Genomic DNA, 27298 nt, shown 5'->3' on the forward strand with positions numbered 1-27298 from the left:
TTCTTCTTCTTGTCTGGATTCCACTGTTTCAGGTCCAATGGATTTTCGGAGTTGTCGACCGACGCCTTGTAGCCTCTGGTGACGCTAAACCGAGGTCTCTAGATAGACCTCCATTCGCTTCTTCTAGTAGGGGAAATCATCACCGTTGAATAAAGGGTGACAGACTGTACTAAAACCTTCGATTTGAGACATCGATCTTGCATACAAGAAAACAAGGGAAAAAATCCCAAGACTTGGTCTTGGATTAGCAGTGTGGGAGAGAAAAAAAAAAGAATTTAGGACTGAATTGGTGTTGCACCAATTCAGTTTAATTTGCTATGGAAAAGAAATCCAAAAAGGCAATGATACTAGTTTGGATTGTATCGAAAAACTTAAAGCTGAGAAAAAAATAAAAAATTTTCATCCCTTCTATCTGATTGGTGGTTCCACCAAATCAGAGCGGTACTTACTCTGACACCACTTGTTGGATCAGAGAAGTCGCTAGAGGCGGGAGAATAGCGATAGAAAAATTCGTAGTGAAATTAAGTCGAGTACGTAGTGGAATAAATGAAAAGAAAACACAATGCTAACACGAACCAGTTTTACTTGGTTCGGAGCCTTCGTTGACTCCTACTCCAAGGCCAGCACTCGTCAAGTGTTTTCGTTGGGCAATTCACTAGCAATTCAAAAATGTGATTACAAAGTTAAGTACAAGTATAATAAAAAAAACTACCGACGGTAAAAAATAGACTCGAGTCGCAGGTTGTCGGAGAAGTCTCGCATTGTCACAGGAGCAGTGCGCAATAAAGCAGTCGTAGGAAGAAGTTGTTGTGTTTTGCTCAGGGCAAGACCTCCTTATATAGGATGCTCCAGGCGCCTGGACCATGATGTAGGCCCGGCCAACTAGCACACTCCACATTGCGACGAGATAAGCTTTTGCCTTCCGGGCACTCGGACCAACTTTGGGTGCCCGAATCCCTTCCGGGCGCCCGGACCACCATTTTCCAAAAATTCCTTTTCCTAAAAGAAAATGTTAGTCCGAGACAAAATAAAAGTTATACTATCCTGCAAAACAAAGTGTTAGCACAATTAAAGTAAAGAGTAGTAATTAGATTCCGTCTCACCGAGACCAGAATTTAGTCACGATCTCAACTTAGATTTTTGAAATGGTTCTAAGTTGGATCGACGCCTACTGTTCTCTCAAATGGGGAGAGCGTCCTTACCAAGGCACTCTCCTCCAGTGATTTACCTTAACTTACCTGCCAGACGTCCGGTCAGTCCATCGACCCGTCTGGACTTCATGCCAGCTATCAGGTCGGCCCGTCGACCTAGCTGGATATCGTGCTAGACATCCGGTCAGCCCGTCGACCTGTCTGGACTTCGTACCAGCTACCTGGTTGGCTCGTCGACCTAGCTGGACTTCATGTCAGCTACTTGGTCGGCCCGTCGACCTAGCTGGGCTTCGTGCCAGCTATTCGGTAGGCCCGTCGACCTAGCTGGGCTTCGTGCCAGCTATCTGATCGACCCGTCGACCTAATTGGGCTTCTCCTGCACACTTAGTCAAAGTATTAGATCACAATGAAATTAACTTAACTTATTTTATCATTTATCAAAACCTGAGTTAGACCGTTAGTGCTAACCGCACCAACACCAAAGACCTTCGATTTTTGCTTTAAAAAATACACTTGAGTTTTCTAAGAAAATTCATCTATGAAAAGAATGAAATAATTACTCTTACCAAGTGAACTTAATTTTATCGAACCACAAACATTTGTGTGTATAAGTTCAAGCGACTTTTGGGCTCTTAAACTTGACTCCTTTGGAAAACCTTTTCTAAATTGCTTCCCACATAAACATGTTTCACATAATTGATCAGGATGTTTGATGCAAGTTAGTCCTCTCACCATCTCCTTATTTGAAAGTAATTCTAGTCCTCTGAAATTGAGATTCCTAAATCGAAGATGTCATAGCTAAGTGATGTTTTTATAACAAGTTTTGAGACAATTGACAACATCATTTTGAAATTTAAGCAAGAACATTCTATTTCTTAACATAAATACCTTAGCAATTAAGCAACCAATATCATTTTTCAAGATGAGCATACTATCTTTTAGTTGAATATTATATTTTTTTCCAAAAGTTGTCCTAAGTTTAAGATGTTGCTCTTCATATTTGACACATAGAAAACATTCAAGATAAATGCAGATTTTCTATTCTTCAAATAGATGAGAATGTTACCTTTGCCTTTCACCTCGATCTTTGATTTATCTTTGAAGGATACATTACCACAAACTAATTGATTAAGCTCTACTAAAATGTTTCTTTTTCCACACATATGATTGCTTGCACTAGTAACAAGATATCACATTATATCTTCGCCTCTTTCATTATCTTTATACGATAGTAATAGGATGTCTTCTTCCTTTTTTTTTCTTTCATATAGTTTATTTTTTCATATACTTTATTCTTAGGTGATTTGCATTCTCTAGCATAATGCCCAAACTTATTATAATTATAGCACTTAACTTGAGATTTGTCATACCTCCAGTTTGTGTGTCCTCTTCCCTCTTGTTGAGTTTTCTTCTCTTTCATTGTTGTTATTGGAACCTCATCCTTACTCATTAGGAAAACCTCTTCCATATCCACAACCTCTTCCACGTTGGCTTCTATTTTTACTGAAGCTTTAATCTTTGTTTGTCAGTTGAAGAGTCATTTTTAGGAGTTGTTGAGTAATTTCTTCATTTATCTTTTTCTTTTCTTCATAGACTTATAATGAACCCAAGAGTTGTTCTATCGTCGTGGCCTATAGATCCTTGGTCTCTTCGATGATGGTTGTAATACTATTAAATTTTGAATCCAATGATTCCTGTGCTAGCTTGGGAAGGTGGTAGCATGGGAAGATTCCTGTGCTAGCTTGTTCTATCGTCATGGCTCCTAATTAAAGGGATATTTAATTTTTAAAATTAATCAATTTTAAAATTAAGTTAACCCACCGACTCATTTAATTAGGAGCCACGTGATTAGATGGAGGGTTTGCAATAATGAATTGGGTAATGATAAACATACGATGACTCATGACTCGAAGATAGAACAAAGTAAATTTTAATTTTTTACCTAGAAACACAATTTATTCCGGTGTGCCCCTTTATTTATATAGCACCATGTATAATTAATTTATAGGCCCGACGTGTAAGGAACGTCGGTGACTGGTATCCACGAGTCATCGGACAAGAAGCTTTCGACGATGAATTTTTCAGCTTCAGACGAGTTATTAATCACGTGATAACCACTCCAATTCACCCTCCTACTCGTGTCGGCGCCGGCGCCAGCGTTCAGGAACTCCCCGTAGTACAACATGCTCAGCGGGGAGCTGTCATTCCACTCCAACCACCCCGCGGGGTCGATCAAACCCCCCAGCTTCGTCTTCATCACCACCCTCCTCGAATACTCCCTCCATGGTCGGCTGAGGTACGTCCTGAACGACCCCTGCACTGGCGCGAGGTCGGATGTTGTAGCCACGACGGATTTGTGGATCGATTTGCCGATGGACTCGTTCGAGCTGCTCCTTCCCTGAGCCGTGTCACGCCCCGGTGGAGTCCCTGTCCGAAGAAATTTTGGCAGCACCTCCCCTGTACGGTTGACAATCTGAATCATTTCTACATGCACAATATACATCAGCCACAGGCGGCTGGAATATAAACACAACCACGCAGTTATATGATACAACCTACTCGGCTGATACAATAAAAACACAACCACGCAGTTATATGTAAAGCAGCCCACTCGGCTGTACCAAAACCAAAACACAACGGAAAATGACAAAAAACCAAATACAAACCAAACACAAAACTACTAGCCGGCTAGGCTTACACAACCAACAATAATACAAAATACCACATAACAACTTCAAAACTCCATAAACAAAATCGGAGCACAAATTAAACACACTGACACATAAAACAAACAAAACATAAATGAAACCGATAGATCTTCTGAGGTAACGTGGGGACCAGCAGACAGGATACTCCAAGCGACATCATAACCAACCTGGTACCTGAAAAAGATAGTGTCCACGGGGGTGAGTTCAACAACTCAGCGAATGCCAATAGACATGCCTAGTAAGATATATCTAACATCAATAAACATGGAATACAGCTTCCTAATCATATATAGGAAATATTCAAAACTGAAAGATAACTGAGGAAGCTATACTCACCAGGAACTCCTATCCAGAACAAAAGGGTCGTCAAACCGAGAGTGTCATAAATCCTGTATGCATGTCAAACATATGCATCCAACCAAATGCAACAAATAAATGCAGCAAACACAAGCAATAAATACATCAATTGAGTATGATGCCAATGACATGTCTTGGTCACCCCTACTCTCCAGTCAGCCGTCTCACACATGATGGTGAGACCGAGTGGGTAGGGTTGTGACAACCGTACACTCTGACGTCACTACTCCTAATGAGTGACCGAGTGGACGAGATGCTGTCAGAGTACACCTATCCTCCTACCCCAAATCATAAATGGGGGAGCTCAATACTCTCATCTCCCAGTACACGATGACGTGGAGGGATCTCTGTTCTGCTACAACGCTGCGTCACACTAACCCATGAGTGGACTAACGGAACCCTTGACAGAGCACCTGCTGCAACACACCCTGCCTGAATATACCACTAACCCATGAGTGGTCATGTGTGCAGATCCATGTAACTGGCGATATACTCATAATAATGGAGTCGACTATCGCTCAGCATGCAATCATGATGCATGACACTAAGCATGACAATATCCTGATCAACATAGAAAAATCCATATATATATAATGGGTACCACAGTATCGATGATCAGATCCAAGGATCTAAGGTACACAAGTCAGGTATGGTATAAAACCTAGGTATCAGATAATCTAGATACACATGCCAGAAAATAAAATCCAGAACCAAGTCCTAACCTCAGTAAGGTATGGTATGTCACTTACTCTAGGAACTAAGGTACACAAGGCAATAATCACAAGACGTAAACATGGATACATAACAAACGCCCAACAGAACACACTATGGGTAACAAACAGTGACATACCAAAGGCAAACATGATCATTGCTTGTAACTATAAAATACTATGCATATCCAATTGACAATATCATAAAAGATAAGTCAAGAAGTACCCGTCTCCAATCGAAAAGTCCAATCTGGTCCAAATATGACGTCAAGATACTCGTCTCGCGTAAAATTCCTGTAGTAAATGGTACAGTTTGTAGGACCGTTGGGCTGGCTAGAAGGGGGGTTGAATAGCCCTGAATAAAACACAACCCTTTCTCGAACAATTAAGCTAACACTTGAAAAATAGATTAAGCAGAAAATAAAGCATAAAAACGAGGCACCGGATTTAACTTGGTTACAACCGGGGAGGTTGTTAATCCAAGGAAGATGATTGCACTAAGAACTCCTTCAGGCGGAGAAGCCTCGTTTACAGCAGTGTAGGCACAAAAAGAAAGAAACTAATCAAAGCAGTGGAAGCACACAAGTGTTGTTACAATTTCTAAACTGATGATTAGCTTCTGGACCAAGGCTATATTTATAGCCTTGGTGGGGGCGCCTGGAAGGGTTCTGGGCGCCCTAGGGGGATAAAACTTTATCCCCCAACGTTCAGATCGCGTAAATCGCGATCTTGGTCAAAATCAGGGTCCGGGCGCCCGGAAGGGTTCCGGGCGCCCCGGAGGGCTCCGGGCGCCCCGGACTGTTCCGGGCGCCATGGAGCCCAAAGTCAACAGCCGTTGACTTTTTCGTCCGGGACCTCTTCTCTGGTTCAGTCCCGCCTCGGTCCGGTTCTTCTCCTCCGAATCCGCTCACTTGGGTGATCTCTGCCATCCGAAAAAGGGCTCACCCGAACCCAACTTCCGGTCTTCTCGAGCGGGCTTCCCTTCGGCTTCTCGTCCCTCGGAATTGCCGCGTGTTTCCTTCTCGTTCGCCAGCGTACTCATCCGCAGTCTTCGTCCCTCGGTCGTCGACCTTCTCGCTAGCTGCGTCTCTTGCTCTCCGAGCAATCTTCTGCTCCGGCTTTCGTCCCTCGGAACCACCGCACGCTTCCTTCTCGTCCGCCGGTGTACTCTTCCGCAGCACCTCGTCCCTCGGACTGCCGTCCTTCTCGCTAGCTGCGTCTTCCGCTCGACTACCTGTGTTCCTAAGCTCCTGCACACTTAGACACAAGGTTAGAAACAAACAGGACCTAACTTAACTTGTTGATCACACCAAAACAACCTTGGGGTTCCAACAATCTCCCCCTTTTTAGTGTGATCAACCCAAGTTAAGCTAGGGTTAAAATAGACATTAAATAACATTAAGTAAATTAACTTAATTTTCAATTTAAGTGTAAAAAGATAGAAAAGATTAAATCAGATTAAATCTATCTACCTCCCCCTAGACTTATACTTTCCCTTCTCCCCCTTTGATCACAAAAAAATGGGGTTCCAAGAAAAACAATCTAAGGGTTAAAGACTTAGAAAAAATATTTCTAAAAAAAATTCCTAAGTTTTTAAGAGATTTAGAAATTTTTTCTAAATAATTTAAGCTGAGATTTCTAGTTTCAAGAAAAAGTTCTTAACTTAGGAAAAAATAATTTTTGAGAATATTTCTAAGTAAAAAAAATCTTAACTTACATTTTTAAGTATATATATATATATATATTTTTTAAATTGACTTAGGCAAAAAAAATTTCTAAGCAAGTAAATTTCTAATTTGAAATAAAATGTTTTGAATAACCTTTTTCAAGCACTAATTAATTCTTGTATTAATGCTTCATTAGTAAGTTAATTAAACATTTATTTCAATATTTTGGCTTCCAGGTCGTGGCGAGGCACTAGGCCTTCTTGGTTATTGGAGCAACAACCACTTCCTAAGACAAAGCCTCATAAAGAAATTCTTTGTTTAATTTTCTCACTTAAAGCGCTAATTTTAATTTTAAAATTAATTTAAGCATGACTTCGGAACCCAATATAGGTTCCAACCTACTGGATTAACTAAAAAGTTTTTAGGAACATATTTTCTTGAAATGTTTCTAATTTGTCCAGGGTGATATTTAAAGTACCAATTTAAATTATTAAATCTTCTAACATTGGTTTTAGATGAACATGCATGGTTTCTCAAGTTATCTACTTGCATTTTCAAATCATCATTTTCAAGTTTCAATTTTTCATTTGCTAGTTTTAATTTATCTAATTCTTCTAAGGGACAAGACTTAGCTAGAATTACTTTTAAATTTTTATTTTCACTTTCTAATTTGCAGCAATCTTTTGTTAAAAGTTTAATGAACTTAAACATTTTATCGGGAGGAAGAGATCGTACCTGACTTACCTTATCGATCTCGTTGTCCGTTTCTCCCCCTGAGCTGCTGCTTTCTTCCGACGTGTCTCCCCCTTCATCGATGCTCTCAATGCTCATTTCGGAAGAGCTTGAATGGCAGTCGTCATCTTGATGACTCGCCATCAGTGCGAGTCCGGAGAAAGCTTCGACTTCCGATTCGGACGATGTATCGTCCCACGTCGCCTTTAGGGCCTTTCGCTTTTGGATAGGCTTCTTACCCTTCTCCTTGTCCTTGTTCTTCAGCTTCGGGCAGTTGTCCTTGACGTGCCCTTCTTCGTCGCAGTGGTAGCAGCGGATCGTTCTTCTCCTCTTTCCCTGCGGATGGTTAGTAGATCTGGATTTACAAAGTTTCTTGAATCTTCTTACCATCATTACCATTTCCTCGTCGTCGAGAGAGGATTCCGATTCTGGTTCGTCTCTCGAGGCTTTAAGGGTGACGTTATTTTTAGGCTCCTTCATTCCTGTACATCTTGACTCATGCACTTCAAATGTTGAAAAGAATTCTTCTAATGAAATCTTTTCTAAATCTTTAGAAATGTAAAATGCATCTACTAATGATGCTCATTTGGTATTTCTAGGAAAGGAATTTAAAGCGTACCTGAGCAAATCTCGGTTACTTACCTTTTCTCCGAGATTCGAAAGACCGATGATAATTTCTTTTATTCTCAAGTGTAGATGCGTGACTAACTCGTCTTCCCCAAGTCGCAGGCTGGTGAGCTGATTGTGAAGCAGATCTCTTCTGGTGAGCTTAGCTTCGGACGTTCCTTCGTGCAGCTCGAGGAACTTCTCCCAAAGTTCCTTTGCAGAGTTGTATTTATCGATCCTGTTGACTTCTTGAGGCGGAAGAACGCTTAGCAGATGGTATTCTGCTTTGTCGTTCGCTACGAAGTCGGCCTGCTCCTTTTTTGTCCATTTATCTATTTCCTTGTCCTCTGGAGCTTGAAAGCCAAGTTTCATTGTTAAAAATAATTCAATATCTGTTGTAAGAAATACCTGCATATGTTTTTTCCAAGTGGCGAAATCCCCTACGAATTTCGGCGGGTGAATGCTTGGTCCGGCCATCTCGTTGCTTCGTTCGGCGGTTAGTCCTCCTGAAGCACCTCGGCTCTGATACCACTTGTAGGACCGTTGGGCCGGCTAGAAGGGGGGGTTGAATAGCCCTGCAAAAACACAACCCTTTCTCGAACAATTAAGCTAACACTTGAAAAATAGATTAAGCAGAAAATAAAGCATAAAAATGAGGCACCGGATTTAACTTGGTTACAACCGGGGAGGTTGTTAATCCAAGGAAGATGATTGCACTAAGAACTCCTTCAGGCGGAGAAGCCTCATTTACAGCAGTGTAGGCACAAAAAGAAAGAAACTAATCAAAGCAGTGGAAGCACAAAAGTGTTGTTACAATTTCTGAACTAATGATTAGCTTCTGGACCAAGGCTATATTTATAGCCTTGGTCGGGGCGCCTGGAAGGGTTCCGGGCGCCCTGGGGGGATAAAACTTTATCCCCCAATGTTTAGATCGCGCTTGACGCGATCTGGTCAACAAACCAGGTCTGGGCGCTCGGAAAGGTTCGGGGCGCCCCGGGCTGCTCCGAGCGCCCCGGGTTGCTCCGGGCGCCCCGGAGCCTAAAGTCAACCGATGTTGACTTTTCATTCGGGGACCACTGCTCCGGTTCAGTTCGCCTCGGTCCGGGTCTTCTACTCCGGATCCGTTCGCTTGGGTGATCTCTGCCATACGGAAAAGGGCTCACCCGAACCCAACTTCTGGTCTTCTCGAGCGGGCTTCCCTCCGGCTTCTCGTCCCTCGGAATTGCCGCGTGTTTCCTTCTCGTCCACCAGCGTACTCATCCGCAGTCTTCGTCCCTCGGTCGTCGACCTTCTCGCTAGCTGCGTCTCATGCTCCCCGAGCAATCTTCCGCTCCGGCTTTCGTCCCTCGGAACCACCGCGCGCTTCCTTCTCGTCCGCCGGTGTACTCTTCCGCAGCACCTCGTCCCTCGGACTACCGTCCTTCTCGCTAGCTGCGTCTTCCGCTCGATTACCTGTGTTCCTAAGCTCCTGCACACTTAGACACAAGGTTAGAAACAAACAGGACCTAACTTAACTTGTTGATCACACCAAAACAACCTTGGGGTTCCAACACAGTTTAGCTAAGTTTAATTATAAACAAATAGCTAAAAAAATTCCTAATCCACCGACCATCTAGGGTTAGCTTCATTAACCCTAATTATTCATAATCCAATCATACCTACTTCAACACATAAATCTAATCAATCTACACATGATTCATTATCTAACTACAACATGTAACCAAATTCCTATAACATACCTCAAACTCACAGCCGGTGTGGAAACAAAGTGCTGCTAGATGGAATTCTACCGAAACCAAGAAAACCACAGCAAGTCCTCCTTATTCCCCTTACCTCCTCTTCTCACAGCAAGGGTATTACTGGTAATTATGAATGGAAAAATCACAGCTGCTGTGGAAAAATAATGACAGTACCACAGTGATCAATCCCACAATACAACACAAACATTCTAATCAAGAACAGTAGATCATCACAAAGGGAAACGATTCATCAAAATCCTTGAGTCTACAAAATTGCCAACCAAAAATCGAACCTCACCGTGGATTCATCAAGGGCAATGGCAGGTTTGGTGGTTGGCACAGAGGTGACTGCCGAAAATAGAGGGAAGAAGCAAGCTCGCTCGGCAGTGGCAGCAAGAGGAAGAACTAGGGCTTGGATTCCACACTAGGGCACACTCAAGAGGAGTGTGCTGGATTTGTGTCAGCGCTAGGGCACGGTGAAGTCGGCTACCGGCGCTAGGGCTGAAGAGGAGCAGCGGTGAACACAACTAGGGCAGCAGAGGAAGACGATCAGTGGCGGTGCAGCTAGGAGCTCCCTTCCAGCGACGATTGGCCCAGCAAAGTTAGGGTAGCGTTGTTAGATGAAGAGGTGAAGACGACCGGCGGAGGAGGCAGTCGGCGGCGCGCTCTTTTGCTGAGGACAGGCGGCCGACGGTGTGTGACTTGGGTGGTTGGCGACTAGGGCACAGAAGCAAGGGAAGAGGATCGGCTCGGCACCGGCACCTAGGGCAGAATCGATGAGGAAGAAGATGAGAAGAGGGGAGAAGTGGGGATCGGTTTGGCTTAGGAGAAGATAACCGCAAGGGTGCGGTGCAGGTTCGGCGAGGATCGAGAAAAGAAACGGGAAAAAGAAATAAAAGAAATAGAAATAAATTAAAAAGGAAAATAAAACATTTCCTCAATTAAATGGGTAGCCTAAACAGGCTTTCCCGGGGCCCTATTTTTATCCCCGTTAACTCGTCCATACGAGCTCCGAAAAATTCCTGAAAAATTTCTAAAAATTCCAGAAAATTCTCTTATCATTATCTTCCATTTTTCCAGTATTTTACATTCTCCCCCACTAATAAAAATTTGGTCCCCAAATTTCGTTATCTACCATCAGCAAATACTAACAACAGGTAAAGCGTATAAATGATGAACGGTAAATTAAATCACATACCTCAAGTGAAAAGGTGGGGGTATCGAGCTCGGATCGTATCCTCGAGCTCCCAAGTAGCCTCCTCATCCGAATGATGCTGCCATCCGACTTTAACAAGTCGGATAGTCCTATTCCGCAACTGACGCTCTTTCCGGTCCAAAATCCGTACCGGAATCTCCTTATAAGTGACGTCAGGCTGAACGGGAACTGAGATATTGGTCAACACATATGTCGAGTCGGATATATACCTCCTCAGCATAGACACATGGAATACGTCGTGAACGCCTGCCAGGGACGGGGGTAGTGCCAACCGGTAAGCTACCGCTCCAATCCTCTCCAAGATCTGGAAAGGTCCAATGTATCGCGGAGCTAGCTTACCTCTGAGGTCAATTCTCTTCACCCCTTTCGTGGGTGAAGCTCGCAGACATACATGGTCGCCTGTAGAAAACTCCAGGGGTTTGCGTCCCCGATCAGCATAACTCTCCTGGCGGTCCTGCGCCTCTGACATCCTCCGTCTGATAGTACGGACAAACTCTGCCTCATGCTGAGCTCTATGAGGTCCCAACAGCTGGGCCTCCCAAACCATTTCCCAGAGGGTGGGTGTCCGATAGGGTCTACCTTACAACGCCTCAAACGGTGCCATCTGGATAGCCGAATGAAAGCCGTTGTTGTAGGTGAACTCTACCAATGGCAAATGGTCCTCCCAACTACTTCCAAAATCTAATACGCATGTCCTCAACAAGTTCTCTAGAGTCTGAATGGTCCGCTCTGACTATCCATCCGTTTGCGGATGGAAAGCTGTACTGAAACAGAGCTGAGTGCCCAAGGCCTGCTACAGACTCTACCAAAAACGAGACGTGAACCCGGGGGTCTCTATCCGAAATAATAGTCAACGGGGCACCACGTGATCTGATGATCTCCCGGCAATACAGATCTACTAATCGATCCAGGAAATCAGTCTTCCGGATCGCTAAGGAGTGCGCGGATTAGGTTAATCGATCCACGATTACCCAAATCGTGTCATAGCCCCGTCGTGTCCTAGGCAAACCCACCACAAAATCCATGGTAATATGTTCCCATTTCCACTCAGGAATAGGGATCCGTTAAAAGAATTCGACAGGTATCTGGTGCTCTGCCTTCACCTGCTCTCGCTACAAATTACGCGATGTCTTTCTTCATACCGTTCCACCAATAGAAACGCCTCAAATCTCGATACATGCGGTCCCGCCTGGGTGGACCACAAATCAAGAGCGATGAGCCTCCTGAAGTAGCTCCTGTAAGACTGGATGAGACTGAGGTACGCATAATCTGCCTCGGAAGTATAAAATACCCTCCTTGTCTCGTGTGAACTCGGTCTGCTGCCCGAAAGCTATCTGACTGTCAATGAACTACAAATGATGTTCACCGGCCTGGGCTTCTCAGATCCTCGTACTGATCGACGACTAAGCAACCATGGTAACCAACATACCCTGCTCTGTCTGTCCCTGTTCCTGAAGGCCTAACTCAGCAAAACCCTGAACCAAGTCTGTGACCACTACTCGATGGACTTCCTGCTGAGAGCATCGGCAACCACAACGGCTTTCCCCGGGTAATAGCTAATGGTACAAATCATAATCTTTTAGGAATTCCATCCATCTCCTCTGTCGAAGATTAAGCTCCTTCTATGTAAAAATATATTTGAGACTCTTATGATCAATGAGAATCTCAAATGTAATGTTGTATAAATGATGTCACCAAATCTTTAAGGCAAAAATAATGGTGGCCAGCTACAAATCATGTACTGGGTAGTTCTTTTCATACTCCTTCAACTGTCAAAAAGCATAGGAGACTACCCTGTCGTGTTGCATCAGAACAACGCCCAAACCCTGAAGAGAGGCGTCGATATAGAGCACGAATCCGTCCTCTCCAGAAGGTAAAACCAAAATCGGAGCCGACACTGGTCTCCACTTCAGCTCCTGGAAGCTGATCTCATAATCCTCAGTTCAAGTGAACTTCACGCCTTTCCTGGTCAAGCGTGTAAGTGGCATAGCAATCCGAGAGAAACCCTCAACGTATCTCCGGAAATATCGAGCCAAACCAAGGAAGTTGCAAGCCTTCTCTATAGACTCCGTCTACTCACAATGGTAACAACCTCTATCTCCTGTGGAACCACGGTATACTCCTACTGGTGACCATGTGTCTCAAACATCTCACAAAAGACAACCAAAATACGCACTACTGATCTTCACATATAGACGTTTCAGTCGAAACATCACTAGAACTATGCGAAGATAGTGTACGTGATACACCTCAGATCAGGAATAAAACACCACGTCGTCAATAACGATAACGAATTCTGATCCAATATCCTAGGGATACCCAAATCATCGAGTCCATGAAAACATCTAAGGCTCCGCAAGCCCTAATGGTAAACCAAGACACATAATGTCCGTATCATAGACATTCCTAACCATAAGATCCTCGACAATAAACAGATCTGATCACCAACGATATAAATCACCAAAGAATAGATCCTCCAGTTTAAGAGCAACGCTCCATCACATGAAATACCACATATGTGGGAGCAACGCTCTACCACAAGAAATCCTCCATATGTGGGAGCAACGCTCCACTATAATTAATCCAAAATATGTATCTACAATATATATATGGGAGAAATACTCCACTACAAGCAATCCACAATATGTGGTAGCAATGCTCCACCACAAACGATCCATAACATGTATGGGAGCAACGCTCCACAACAACCAATACATAAGTGCCCAAGGCACCTAACTATCCAGTTAGAGACTACACGAGATCTCTCTACCACAGATCACTGTGGGTAACCTAGGGTATAATAACCCAGTAAGCAAATCAAATCCATAGTCAACTCTATCATCATCCTAGTGAGTCGGTCACCCACTAATAGGAGAATTAGTTGACAGGGTAATACAACCAATGACATAATGTAGACACTCACATTCTACATTCAACATAGGTAGAATCATCATGATGCTACCAACCATACACCTGGCACACATGCACACACAACATATGTATGATCGACATAATCCTCCAATTAGTACACACCAAACATACTCACAACAAAGGTATAAACCATCGTGATACCTCCAACAATGCATATTGAACCCGTGTGCACATATCAATATAGGTATAATCGATAATACACCTCAAACAACACTCACATGACATAATATACACCTATGTCAAGAGTATAATCAACGTAATACTTCCAACAAATCATAATCGACACGAGTGTACACACAGAACAAATATAATGAACAAGATTCCTCAAATATTACACCGAACACATCTGCTCATATCACAACTCAGATTAATTCGATAAGATACCTCCAATACAACACTCAAACACATGTGCGCATTTCACAACATAGATTTAATCGACAAAATACCTCCAATAAACCAATCAGACCACTCGAGTATAATCTACTAGAAACCCACAACAATCATAACTGGAAAAATACACCCACTACATGAAATCAGACCGTCCATCATAACACTCCTACACACATAATAATTATATGTACACACCACATAGATATACAGAATCAGCATATTTAATCCAATCAACCTGATATTTCCTATGCTACATCTAAGTTATCCAACCAGGTACATAAAGTCTAAAAATTAAAGTACCCATCGAATAGGATACATTGATCCTCTATAGACTGACCAAGCCGACAATGGTATACGGCTAATTCAGTCTTTTCCACGTCGGTACAAGCCCTGTACTCAAAGGTGCTCAAAATATCCAACTAAGCACGAATAGCCCAAAGATCATCATCTCTATAAAATAGAGTATGATGGTCCTCTACTGCTCGAACCCACAAAACTAAATCGGTTATCTACCAACTGATCAAGATTACATTAATCCTTTTCAAGCAACTATGGTAAATCAAACTTCTACTGACCGATCTAATAAGAGTAGATCAATTACTTACTGACGAAACTAACTAAAGTATATCAGTACACTACTGGCTGAGTCAATAAAAATATGTACTTACTAGTCATTACCTAGCACCTAGCCAATAACAACAGAGACTGGTATGTCTCCAACCTCTAACCAACTAGTAGTAACAGAAGCTAAAACTACTGGTGATATGATATGGAAAATCACCAGAGACTGTAATCCTCGATCTCTATTAAAGTCGACCATGATCAGGGGTTTACCTAACACATAAAATATATGTTATATCAACTAGACAAGTACTAATAAAGAATGCTCATGGCTTTACCTAACACATAAAATATATGTTATATCAACTAGACAGGTACTAATAAAGAATGCTAATATATGTCATAAACTGTAATAGTCAACGGTGCATATACTAACAAAAAGGTAGGATAACAGTATACCAACATACCTCCTATAGCTTGAAGATGTCCTACTGCTGCCAGGTCCCAAAACCCAAAAAGTCACATCGAGAAGAACAAAATACAAAATCCGAAACACAGGGAAAATAAGACTCATAAGCCGATCTCTGATACCAAATAAATTGGTATCACATAAATCTCGAAAATCCAGAACACATAGCAAGTATCGTAACCTAACTCTGATACCACTAAATTATCATGCCTCGAGGGAGTCCCTGTCCAAAGAAATTTCGGCAGCACCTCCCCTGTACGGCTGACAATCTGAATCATTTCTACATGCACAATATACATCAGCCACAGGCGACTGGAATATACACACAACCACGCAGTTATATGATACAGCCTACTCAGCTAATACAATAAAAACACAACCACTCAGTTATATGTAAAGCAGCCCACTCGACTGTACCAAAACCAAATACAAACCAAATACAAAACTGCTAGTCGGTTAGGCTTACACAACCAACAATAATACAAAATACCACATAACAACTTCAAAACTCCAGAAACAAAATCGGAGCACAAACAAAACACACTGACACATAAAACAAACAAAACATAAATGAAACCGATAGATCTTCTGAGGTGACGTGGGGACCAGCAGACAGGATACTCCAAGCGACATCATAACCAACCTGGTACCTGAAAAAGATAGTGTCCACGGGGTGAGTTCAACAACTCAGCGAATGCCAATAGACATGCCTAGTAAGATATATCTAACATCAATAAACATGGAATACAGCTTCCTAATCATATATAGGAAATATTCAAAACTGAAAGGTAACTGAGGAAACTGTACTCACCAGGAACTCCTATCCAGAACAAAAGGGTCGTCAAACCGAGAGTGTCATAAATCCTGTATGCATGTCAAACATATGCATCCAACCAAATGCAACAAATAAATGCAGCAAACACAAGCAATAAATGCATCAATGAGTATGATGCCAATGACATGTCTTGGTCACCCCTACTCTCCAGTCAGCCGTCTCACACATGATGGTGAGACCGAGTGGGTAGGGTTGTGACAACCGTGCACTCTGACGTCACTGCTCCTGATGAGTGACCGAGTGGACGAGATGCTGTCAGAGTACACCTCTCCTCCTACCCCAAATCATAAATGGGGGAGCTCAATGCTCTCATCTCCCAGTACACGATGACGTGGATGGATCTCTGTTCTGCTACAACGCTGCGTCACACTAACCCATGAGTGGACCAAACGAACCCTTGACAAAGCACCTGCTGCAACACACCCTGCCTGAATATACCACTAACCCATGAGTGGTCGTGTGTGCAGATCCATGTAACTGGCTATATACTCACAATAATGAAGTCGACTATCGCTCAGCATGCAAGCATGATGCATGACACTAAGCATGGCAATATCCTGATCAGCATAGAAAAATCCATATATATATAATGGGTACCACAGTATCGATGATCAGATTCGAGGATCTAAGGTACACAAGTCAGGTATGGTATAAAACCTAGGTATCAGATAATCTAGATACACATGCCAGAAAATAAAATCCAGAACCTAGTCCTAACCTTAGTAAGGTATGGTATGTCACTTACTCTAGGAACTAAGGTACACAAGGCAATAATCACAAGACGTAAACATGGATACATAACAAACGCCCAATAGAACACACTATGGGTAACAAACAGTGACATACCAAAGGCAAACATGATCATTGCTTGTAGCTATAAAATACTATGCATATCCAATTGACAATATCATAAAAGATAAGTCAAGAGGTACCCGCCTCCAATCGAAAAGTCCAATCTGGTTCAAATATGACGTTGAGATACTCGTCTCGCGTCAAAGTCCTGTAGTAAATGGTACAGTTTAGCTAAGTTTAATTATAAACAAATAGCTAAACAAATTCCAAATCCACCGACCATCTAGGGTTAGCTTCATTAACCCTAATTATTCATAATCCAATCATACCTACTTCAACACATAAATCTAATCAATCTACACATGATTCATTATCTAACTACAACATGTAGCCAAATTCCTACAACATACCTCAAACTCACAGCTGCTGCAGAAACAAAGTGTTGCTAGATGGAATTCTGCCGAAACCAAGAAAACCACAGCAAATACTCCTTATTCCCCTTACCTCCTCTTCTCACAGCAAGGGTATTGCTGGTAATTATGAATGGACAAATCACAGCTGCTGTGGAAAAATAATGACAGTACCACAATGATCAATCCCACAATACAACACAAACATTCTAATCAAGAACAGTAGATCATCACAAAGGGAAACGATTCATCAAAATCCTTGAGTCTACAGAATTGCCAACCAAAAATCGAACCTCACCGTGGATTGATCAAGGGCAGTGGCAGGTTTGGTGGCTGGCACAGAGGTGACTGCCGAAAATAGAGGGAAGAAGCAAGCTCGCTCGGTAGTGGCAGCAAGAGGAAGAACTAGGGCTTGGATTCCACACTAGGGCACACTCAAGAGGAGTGTGCTGGATTTGTGTCAGTACTAGGGCACGGTGAAGTCAGCTGTCGGCGCTAGGGCTGAAGAGGAGCAGCGATGAACACAACTAGGGCAGCAGAGGAAGACGATCAGTGCCGGTGAGGCTAGGAGCTCCCTTCCAGCGACGATTGGCCCAGCAAAGTTAGGGTAGCGCTGTTAGATGAAGAGGTGAAGATGACCGGCGGAGGAGGCAGTCGGCGGCGCGCTCTTTTGCTGAGGACAAGCAGCCGACGGTGTGCGACTCGGGTGGCTGGCGACTAGGGCACAGAAGCAAGGGAAGAGGATTGGCTCTGCTCCGACACCTAGGGCAGAATCGGTGAGGAAGAACATGAGAAGAGGGGAGAAGTGGGGATCGGGTTGGCTTGGGAGAAGATAACCGCAAGGGTGCGGCGCAGGTTCGGTGAGGATCGGGAAAAGAAACGGGAAAAAGAAATAAAAGAAAAAGAAAAGAAATTTAAATGGAAAATTAAACATTTCCTCAATTAAATGGGTAGCCTAAACAGGCTTTCCCGGGGCCCTGTTTTTATCCCCGTTAACTCGTCCATACGAGCTCCGAAAAATTCCCGAAAAATTTCCAAAAATTCCAAAAATTTCCCTTATCATTATCCGCTATTTTTCCAGTATTTTACAAGCTGTCATGACGTTCTCTTGGTCGTTCATAGGTCGCCTCACGTAGAGGTTGCAATTCTGGAAGGCAATAGCGGTGTTGCCGAAGATGAAGTCGATGGTTCCATAGACGTCGCAGTTTCGGTAGAATTGTCTTTGGGAGTGGACGTAGAGGGTGTCCTGGTAACCCTTGAAGCTGCATCTGTAGAAGACGGAGTGGTCGGACTTGGATAGGAGCGCCACCGCCTGTTCCTTTTCTAGCTCAACCATGTTTTCAAACGTCATGTTGCGGGCGATGAATCTGTGGCATGATACGCCTGATCAATGTACATTGAATTACAAACATTAAATGGATCCTGACCAATGTGAAGAAATATTAATTAAATAGATCAATAGTACGTAGGTCCTAAAAATTATTGATACATCGAGTAAAATGAAATCAAATAGTTTTAGAAAGTATTGATTAATTAGAAGCTAGCAAAGGGAAAATCTATTTCTTGTATGATTGTTTAATTTTGAAATTAATTAAACTAGTACTTTATATCGATGGTAAAAAAAACTACAACTAACTGTTAGTTAGTTGATGTAAACATATTATCTATCTATCTATATATATATATATATATATATATTCTCATATTAGTTAATTTCTTACCAAGTAAATTAAATCAATTGATTATTTATTTATAACTAACCGAAGGTGGCCGATTGGAAGGTGTGGTAGCCGTCTTTAACGCTCCTATTCCCCATCACTACAGTAGCATCTATCCTGTCGCCGGTCATCATTAAATTCTCCATCGAGTTAGAATCTCCACGTACTCTTCGTAGACGCCGGCCTTCACATGAATCACGATCTCGTCGTGCTTCCTCCCCTCGCCTTGGCAGCGCCATGCTTGAACTAGATTTCTATTTGATGAATTTACTATTGATAAGTACGATATAAATCTTTGTTTGACCTTGTATCCAAGTCCAGTTTGATTGTATATGATCCTTTGTTTTTCAAGAATTAGATCAAGACTCTTGGAACCCAAGGTGAACCGTTCCAACGTGTTCTTAAGTTCTTTAACTTGAGTTTTCAAGTGAGAATTTTCTTCCTCAAGTTGTTGGACTTGGGTTGAACTTCCACTATGAACTGGCTCAATCAAAGGACTTAGGTTGGTCTCCTCCTTAAGGATTGTTACCTCCTTTTAGAGTGACTTGACTCGGAGGTTGAATTTTGTCAACTTTCATAACAAATATGAAACTAAATTTTGTAATTCATCTACTTTAGTACCAAAAATTAGGGAGCTTACAATATTATTTGTCCCTTCAGAAATGGATACTGATCTATGGCTTCTTTCTGACTCGGTTTCTGATTCAGCTCTGATTTCTAATTCAGGCTCTGTTTCGACAGCGTATGCTTCTACTGGTAGAGCAAGGAAGCTTGCTTGCTCGTGTTCTTGGTCAAAATCTTCTAAGGATTCTGACCATGTTGCTTTCAAGGCCTTCCTTCTTTGTTACTTCTGGTTTAGACAGTCAGGCTTGTAGTGTCCCTTCTTGTTGTAGTCGTAGCAGGTAACTCCAGACTTGGCCTTCGTGTTTGATTGAGTCACTTTCTTCTTCTTAAGTGCTTTCCGAACTAGTTTTACTAGTTTCGAGGTGATTTCATCATTGTCATCTGAGTATGACTCGTCTTCATATTTGGGTTCAGTTCGGCGCTTGACTTTTGGTTCCTTTTTTCTATTTGTACCTGCAACAAGAGCAATACTTTTCTCGACCGAGGGTGTATTAGTCTGTTCATGTAATTCGAATTCAGAAAATAATTTGTCTAACTTAATTAAGGAAAGATCCTTGGAAACTTTATAAGCATCTACCATGGATGCCCACAATGTATTCCTCCAAAATGCATTGAGCTCATACCTTATAACATTGCAGTTTTCCACCTTCTGACCAATTGTGTGGAGGTTGTTGAGCAGGTCTTAGATGCATGCGTGCAACTGCCTCACCGATTCACCATTCTGCATTTTTATGTTATATAATTTATTTAAAATAAGATCTCTTTTACTTACCTTAGTATCAGAGACCCCTTCGTGCAGCTCGATTAGTTTCTCCCACAAGTCTTTGGCGCTTGAGAAGAAGCCTACTCGGTTCAACTCTTCTTTTATTAAGCCACATTGGAGAGTGCATGTCGTTTTGGCGTCGGCCTCTATCTTCTTCATGAGATTTGTGTCCCATTTCTCGCATGATACTGGTTTTCTAGTGTCATCGAGAGGGAGCACAAGGCCAGTTTGGATGATTATCCACATCTCGACCTGTGTCTTCAAGTGGTACTTCATTCGGCTCTTCTAGTAGCTGAATTCTTCACCGAAGAAGAGGGGAAGACGTGCAGTGATATACCCTTCTTGGTGGGTCATTTAGGAAAAGTCTCCTACAAATAAAAAATAATAAAACTTGTTCCAAGACTCAGTCTTGGATTAGTAATGCTAGAGAAGATAAAATAAGAGTATTTTATGAATTTCAAGAAAAAATAATAAAATAATATTATTAAAAAATATTGTGACAAATTTTGTTAAATGAGATATTTTATCAATTCTAACTAATGGTGAAAATTAGAGAATGGATTTTTCAAAAAAATTGGAGGGAAAAAAAATGAAAGGTGCAAGAATTTATTTTTACCAAAAATGAACGAAAAAGCTATGAAAAAAATGCTCAAACGGTAGTTGTACCGATTCAAAGCGGCCCCATTCTGATACCAATTGTAGGATCTAGATGCGCTCGAGGGGGTGAATAACACTCATGACTTTTTCACTCATTTTAGAAAGCACAGAGCAATACAGCGGAAATAAGAAATAATGCGGAAGCAAAACAAGCGCTAACACTTTTCTTTTACTTAGTTCGGAGCCTGTGGCAACTCCTACTCCAAGGCCCACACTCGTTGAGTGTTTACTTTGGGCAATTCACTATCAATCCGGAAATTACATGTACAATAATTAAAGTACAATAATTGAAAGTATACCGACAACTATGAATAAGGAATTTCGAGCTTCCGGTTGTTGGAGTTGTGTTACAGCTTCGTTGGATCATCTTTTGAGTAGCGCGCAATAGAAAGACTGTGAAAAACAAGTTGTATTTTTGTATCTACTCGAACCAACCTTATATAGGCTGTTGAAGGTGCCTTCCACCTCCATGGAAGGCACCTCCAGCTTGGATTCTTATTCTCGAATCCACGGAGATGATAACTCCCGCTTTTTGTGAACTTTATCCCTCCGAAGGCGCCTTCAAGCTCCATGAAAGGCACCTTCCATCCAACATCTAAGGCGCCTTCAAGCTCCTTGGAAGGCTTCATCGCGCCTCTCCATGCGAGCTCTTCAGCCAAGCCTTTCGAGATGCCTCCTGCTCCCCTGGAGGCATCTTGAACACTGTTTATCCGAGCCTTTTAAGTCCTTTTTGCTCCCTGCAAGATACGTTAGACCAAAATAACAAACATAACCTATAAAATAAATTTAGCACAATAAAATATGAATGAATACAAGTATTTGATAGTCACCGGACTGTCTGATTTTGACTTTCAGATTTCCTTCGAAAACCCTAGGTCGAACCGACGCTTACTATTCCCTCAACCTCAATGGGGAACGCATCCTCACCTACTCCTCTCAGGAGAGTTTACTTGTTGTCAGATCGGTCCTGCAGATCGACTAGACTTTTATTCAGCGTCTGAGTCTTCAAAACTTTTCGCTGGACGTCCAATCCCCAACCCGTCCAGTCTTCCACCTAGTTTGCAACCACCAAGATTTTCACCTAGAGTCCCCGACTCTAGGGTTTCACCCAAAGTGCTTGACCCGCCAAGACTTTCCACCTAGGGTTACCACCTCCTAGGACCTAGGGTTACCAACCCCTAGGGTTTTCCACTTGCCTAACCGCGGCTAGGACTTTTCATCACCTAAGGTTACCACCCCCTAGGACCTAGGGTTACCACCCCCTAGGGTTTTTCACCTACCTAGAATCCACTAGGACTAAGACAACTTAGGACTTTCCTGCAAACTCAATCAACCTTATTAAATCACAAGACACACTATGTGAAAATTTGGAATAGACTTCGCAACTATTTACTTCGACAATCAGTATTTGTGAAGTAATATATTACAATCAACTTCGATAATAAATTTGATGTAGTAAATACTATTTTAGACTTTATAGATTAAAAAATGTGGGTCTCACTTCTAATTTTATCTAACATTTTACTTCGTAATATAAATTTGATGAAGTAATAAGTCACAATATCAAACTAATATATCTAAGTGTTGAAGTAATAACTTTGAACCGGTTTAAAAAAATTTCCTTGTTGAACCGGTTAATTTTTTCCACACGTGAACCAAACCCTATGCCCTCTTAACCTTTTTTTTTTTTTGTCGTTTCTCTTCTCATCACCTTGCGCCTCTTCCCTCTTTCGTGTATTTTTGCCCGACGCACCCTTTGCCCGGCGATCTTCGACTCCCCCCACGACGTACGGAGATCCACTTCACCCAGCGACCTTCGAGTCCCCCCTCCCTCCCCGATGCACGGATATCCTTTCCTCTCTACAATGCTAGGTTTTGTTCCCTTTCCGACCCCTTCTTTCCTTTCATCTCTACCTCTCCATTAGGTTTATGATTCTTTCATGGAATTTTTTGTATAATGAGCCACTAAGATGCTCCAAAGGTCCTATTATTTAGTTTTTTTTATCATTCATAAAGTGCTTTAGTTCTTATTCTTGTTAGGGATTTTTTTCCTTGTCAATAGATGATTCTGTTGATTTTGTATTTGGTATTGTAATTTTTTTATAGTGCTTGTAGTAACACCAGTGAAGATGTAATTTGCTATCCAAAGCATAATTAGTATTTTGTATTTGGTATCCGAAGCAAATCCTTGCTCGTACATTGGCAAGGATGTTTTATCTGCCTGGAAGTCATTTATACCAATCATAAGTGGTCTTCTTGCTAGTTTTGTTTTCCGAACCAATCTATTTGGCATCTGTAAGCTTAAGGTTATCACAATTTTCAATTTGAATTTGCTAATGTTGATCCACTTTCACTTATGGGACCATGTGTGAACATTAAGCTTCTTTTACTGCCATTACATTAGTTTCTGTATTTTTTTTTCTCAAATATATGAACTATTTATGTTTGTTAAATTAAGCTCCTTTTCCTGTCATTGCATTAGTTTATGAAACTTTCACTAAAAGTTCACATACATAGAATTAAGAAACTGTTCTTTTGTTCAGGAATTGTCTTATGGTTTTTGCATGCACAACAAACAAAAGGCTGATAATAAAATTTATCAGTTTGAAAGAAATCAATGATTCATCCCTAGTCGGGTTGCCAGGTATCCTTTGTGGGAGGGTGTGGGTGTGTGAGATTTCTTTATTGGAGGTTCTTTACACTTGTATGTGAACGAAGGATTTGATTACGTGCAGATTTCTTTTTGCACATGAATACAACAAATTACCATTTGGGAAAAGAAAAATCAATGAGTGGTGAACTTGTTGCAGGTACAATGCAATGAACCAGGCAAGCATATTTGAATATAATAAATATTCATTATGGTGGCAACTATGGTATCATGATTTAGAGAAAAAAAAATACTAATATTAAAGGGAATTTAAGCATTTGTTGAATAGATATAGTCAAGGATCAAGGATAGACAAAGTCTGAGAAACATAAGATTATCTACTTCATCTTTGTTATTATCTTTCATCTCTTGCTGTCGATTATGTTCTGACAATTTCTTATTCTTGCAGTTCCCCAAAAAGTTAACATCACTATTTTCATGGTAATTTTTTTTGTATCCAAGTTCATCCCCTTCAAGTGCCAATATCAGAAGAAATGCACATATATCTAATATCGACCATCAGGTTTAGGCAAGTTTGTCTTCATTCTTTATATGGAGCACATTTTAAAAAAAAAAAGGAACAAACAAATATTTTGACCTGTTCAATTTATTGATGAAACCTCCCATAATATTTATATATAACATCCGTCTATGAGTTAGTTTCTTAGATCATATATTTTTCATTACTTTGTCATTACCTTCTAATTTCCTTACAGTTACCTTTACACATACTTGAAGAAAGGAAAAAGAGCTGAGTATGTGTCATTTGTGGATCCTGGTCACATACCTACATGCGGTGTGGGTGAAGAAGGCAGTAAATTATCACAACATATTGCTGCTCAGTTGAGAGTATCGAACGGAGATAACATCTGCTTCATCCCATATAATACTGGGTAAGATTTTAATTATTTATCAATTCCTACTACTTGTTAGTCAATGTTATATTTTCATTTGTAGAGGTATCATTGGATCTTGACTATAATTAATGAAAATAAGAATATGATATATTTATTGGACTCTTTGAGTAATAGGAACCGAGACTATGCTTGACAAACTATTGTGACAAAGTAAGTAGTAGATTATACTAATTTTGAATGCATTCAATTCATTATAGGTTATAAAAATAATGCTCTATTATTTAGAATGTAGTGGGGTCAAGATATACAATGCATCAAGGGATATTTCAAAAGGACCAGGTGTTAAACAATTGACAGTATGTATTGTGACCATGTATTTAGACAACAATTAATAATTTTTATTATTTGGATTGTGACTTCTTGCATGACATTTTCAATTTTATTAGGGTAATTTTAAACAAAATGGTGGTGTTGAATATGGATATTGTGTGATGCAGTACATGAAAGAGATAATCTTGGATGAAGATCCACAATTAGAGAGAAAGGTGAATTTCTTCTTTATGAAATATTTTATTTAGAAAATATTGAGTCATTTTTTATTGATCCTCAAACTTTTGTTAATGTTTCAGTTTGCAGCATTAAAAAATAAACAGTATTACAATCAATCTCAGTATGATGAAGTCAAAAATGAATGGAGCGAATTCGTCTACTTCTATGTGGGTGCCTAAGTGTAGGCTGTGATATAAATTTTAGACATGTATTTAGAGATTTATGGATACAAAAGTTTTTGGGTTATGGTTAAACATGTCTTTTATGAATACACTTTTGGATTGTATTTGATACATATTTGTGATATATTTGTTTAATTTTGGTGGTAAAAAATATTGTGTTTTAGTAAAATATTATAATATAAATTTTTGTCAATTAAAATTTTATTGCAGTAAAATATGGTCAATTACTTTGATACTATAAATAAATGATGAAGTAATACAACAAAAAAGACTTCACTAAATTTAAATAGTCGTGTAGTTAAAAAAACTATTTACTTCACTACTGATCAAATTTAGGAAGTAGTTTGTATAAATTACTTCGTTATATTTAATTTTTTATTATAGTAAAATATACTCTATTACTTCTATACTACGATGAAGTAATACAATAATAAATACTTCAACCAAGACAAATTATGCAGAAGTAAAATTAAACATTTACTGCACCAGAATTCAAAAATTGTGAAGATGTATACCTATTTTACTTCGACAAAAACGAAACCTATGAAGTAATAAATCATCAACTACTTCGGTCATTTTACTAGTCTCGATGAAGTAATAGAGTTTTTTTACTTCGAAAACGGTCCGATTTTGAACCGTTTTTGGACCGGTGATAGACTTCGGTAAACGTGTGGTGAAGTAAAAAATTAACCCTTTTACTTCACGTGCATCTACTTTGATAATTATCTACCTATTACTTCGGATAATATCCGAAGTCTATTATCGATTTTCACATAGTGACAACTTAACTTTGGACCCTTTATCATAATCAAAACTTAGGTTCGATCGTCTGGTGCTCCCTATACCAACAGGTTGGATCATACATAAGACAAATATGAAAATATTTGTCAGAACAGAAGTACGGATGGGTCACATCTCTTATGAAAGAGTTGGACCCTATTTGGATTAGTCATGAACTAATTTGGTTTAGCCATGAACCAATTTGATTTAGTTGTGAATTAAACTAAGGGGTTAATGGACTAATTTTTTGTTAAGGCATAATGGGTTGGATTTGGACTTTCTAATCCAACTCATTAAAGAGGACTATATATTGATACGGTTAAGATAGAATTAATAAACAATTTATTATTGGCTTGATTAGGTTTTGAAAACTTAAACTCTATACCTCTCTCTCCCTCTCCCTCTCCCTCTCCCTCTCTCTTGTCGTCGGCTACAACAAGAGGTTCTCCTCTTGTTGTCGTGAGCCACCCAAAGGAAGAAGATCTTCCTTTTGCTTCTTCTTTCTTTTCTTGATTCTTCTCCATCGCTCGTGGCTAGTACCTTTTGAAGGAAAAGCTTATTCTCTTAAAATTATCTAAAAGAGCTCGGCATGGATATGAATAGAGGCAAGGTTCGATAATGCCGCAAAAGGTTGATGTCCTTTTCATTATAGGTCATCCGTAAAGTATACCTAGAATAATTGTTATTCGATTTTATTTTATTTTATGATCTTATCTACGCGATTATATACTGCATGCATATGGTGTGTGTGTGATGTAATAGATTAGTTTATTTATTATTAAGTATTTCCCTGTACATGTTTATGAAACGTGTTTTTTTAGCACATACACTGCATCGGGCATATCCCAACAATATGATCATACACAGGCATACGGATGTAGTTTCCAGACGGACAAGGATGACTCCAAGTCTCAGTCTGGATTCATATTCATATTAAATGAAGTTAGTTGTTAGAGTTCCAAGCAAGACAATGTTCTAGATTCTACTACCTATGAAGCGAAATACACACTACAAGAAAAAAGCTAAACAACAACGCTTTTTTGGCGTTGTCGTATGTACTTAAAAAGTGATGTTGTAGATGGTGTTGTAGAAAGTCATATCAAAGACAACGCTTTAAAAGCGTTGTGGTTGGTCACAAAGACAACGCTTTTTAAGCGTTGTCTTTTCGTTCTTAAAAAGCGTTGTTATAGATGCTGTTGTAAAAATGCACATATCAAAGACAACGCTTTAAAAGCGTTGTGGTT

At 40.6% G+C, this 27298-nt stretch overlaps 1 pseudogene; it reads right to left on the reverse strand.

Moving 5' to 3' along the window:
- Positions 1-3153: 3153 nt before the first annotated feature.
- LOC121972325 lies at positions 3154-21608 on the reverse strand (annotated as a pseudogene).
- Positions 21609-27298: the final 5690 nt, after the last annotated feature.

The sequence above is a fragment of the Zingiber officinale genome, chromosome 4A (genome assembly GCF_018446385.1).
Source record: "Zingiber officinale cultivar Zhangliang chromosome 4A, Zo_v1.1, whole genome shotgun sequence".
Classification (NCBI taxonomy): domain Eukaryota; kingdom Viridiplantae; phylum Streptophyta; class Magnoliopsida; order Zingiberales; family Zingiberaceae; genus Zingiber; species Zingiber officinale.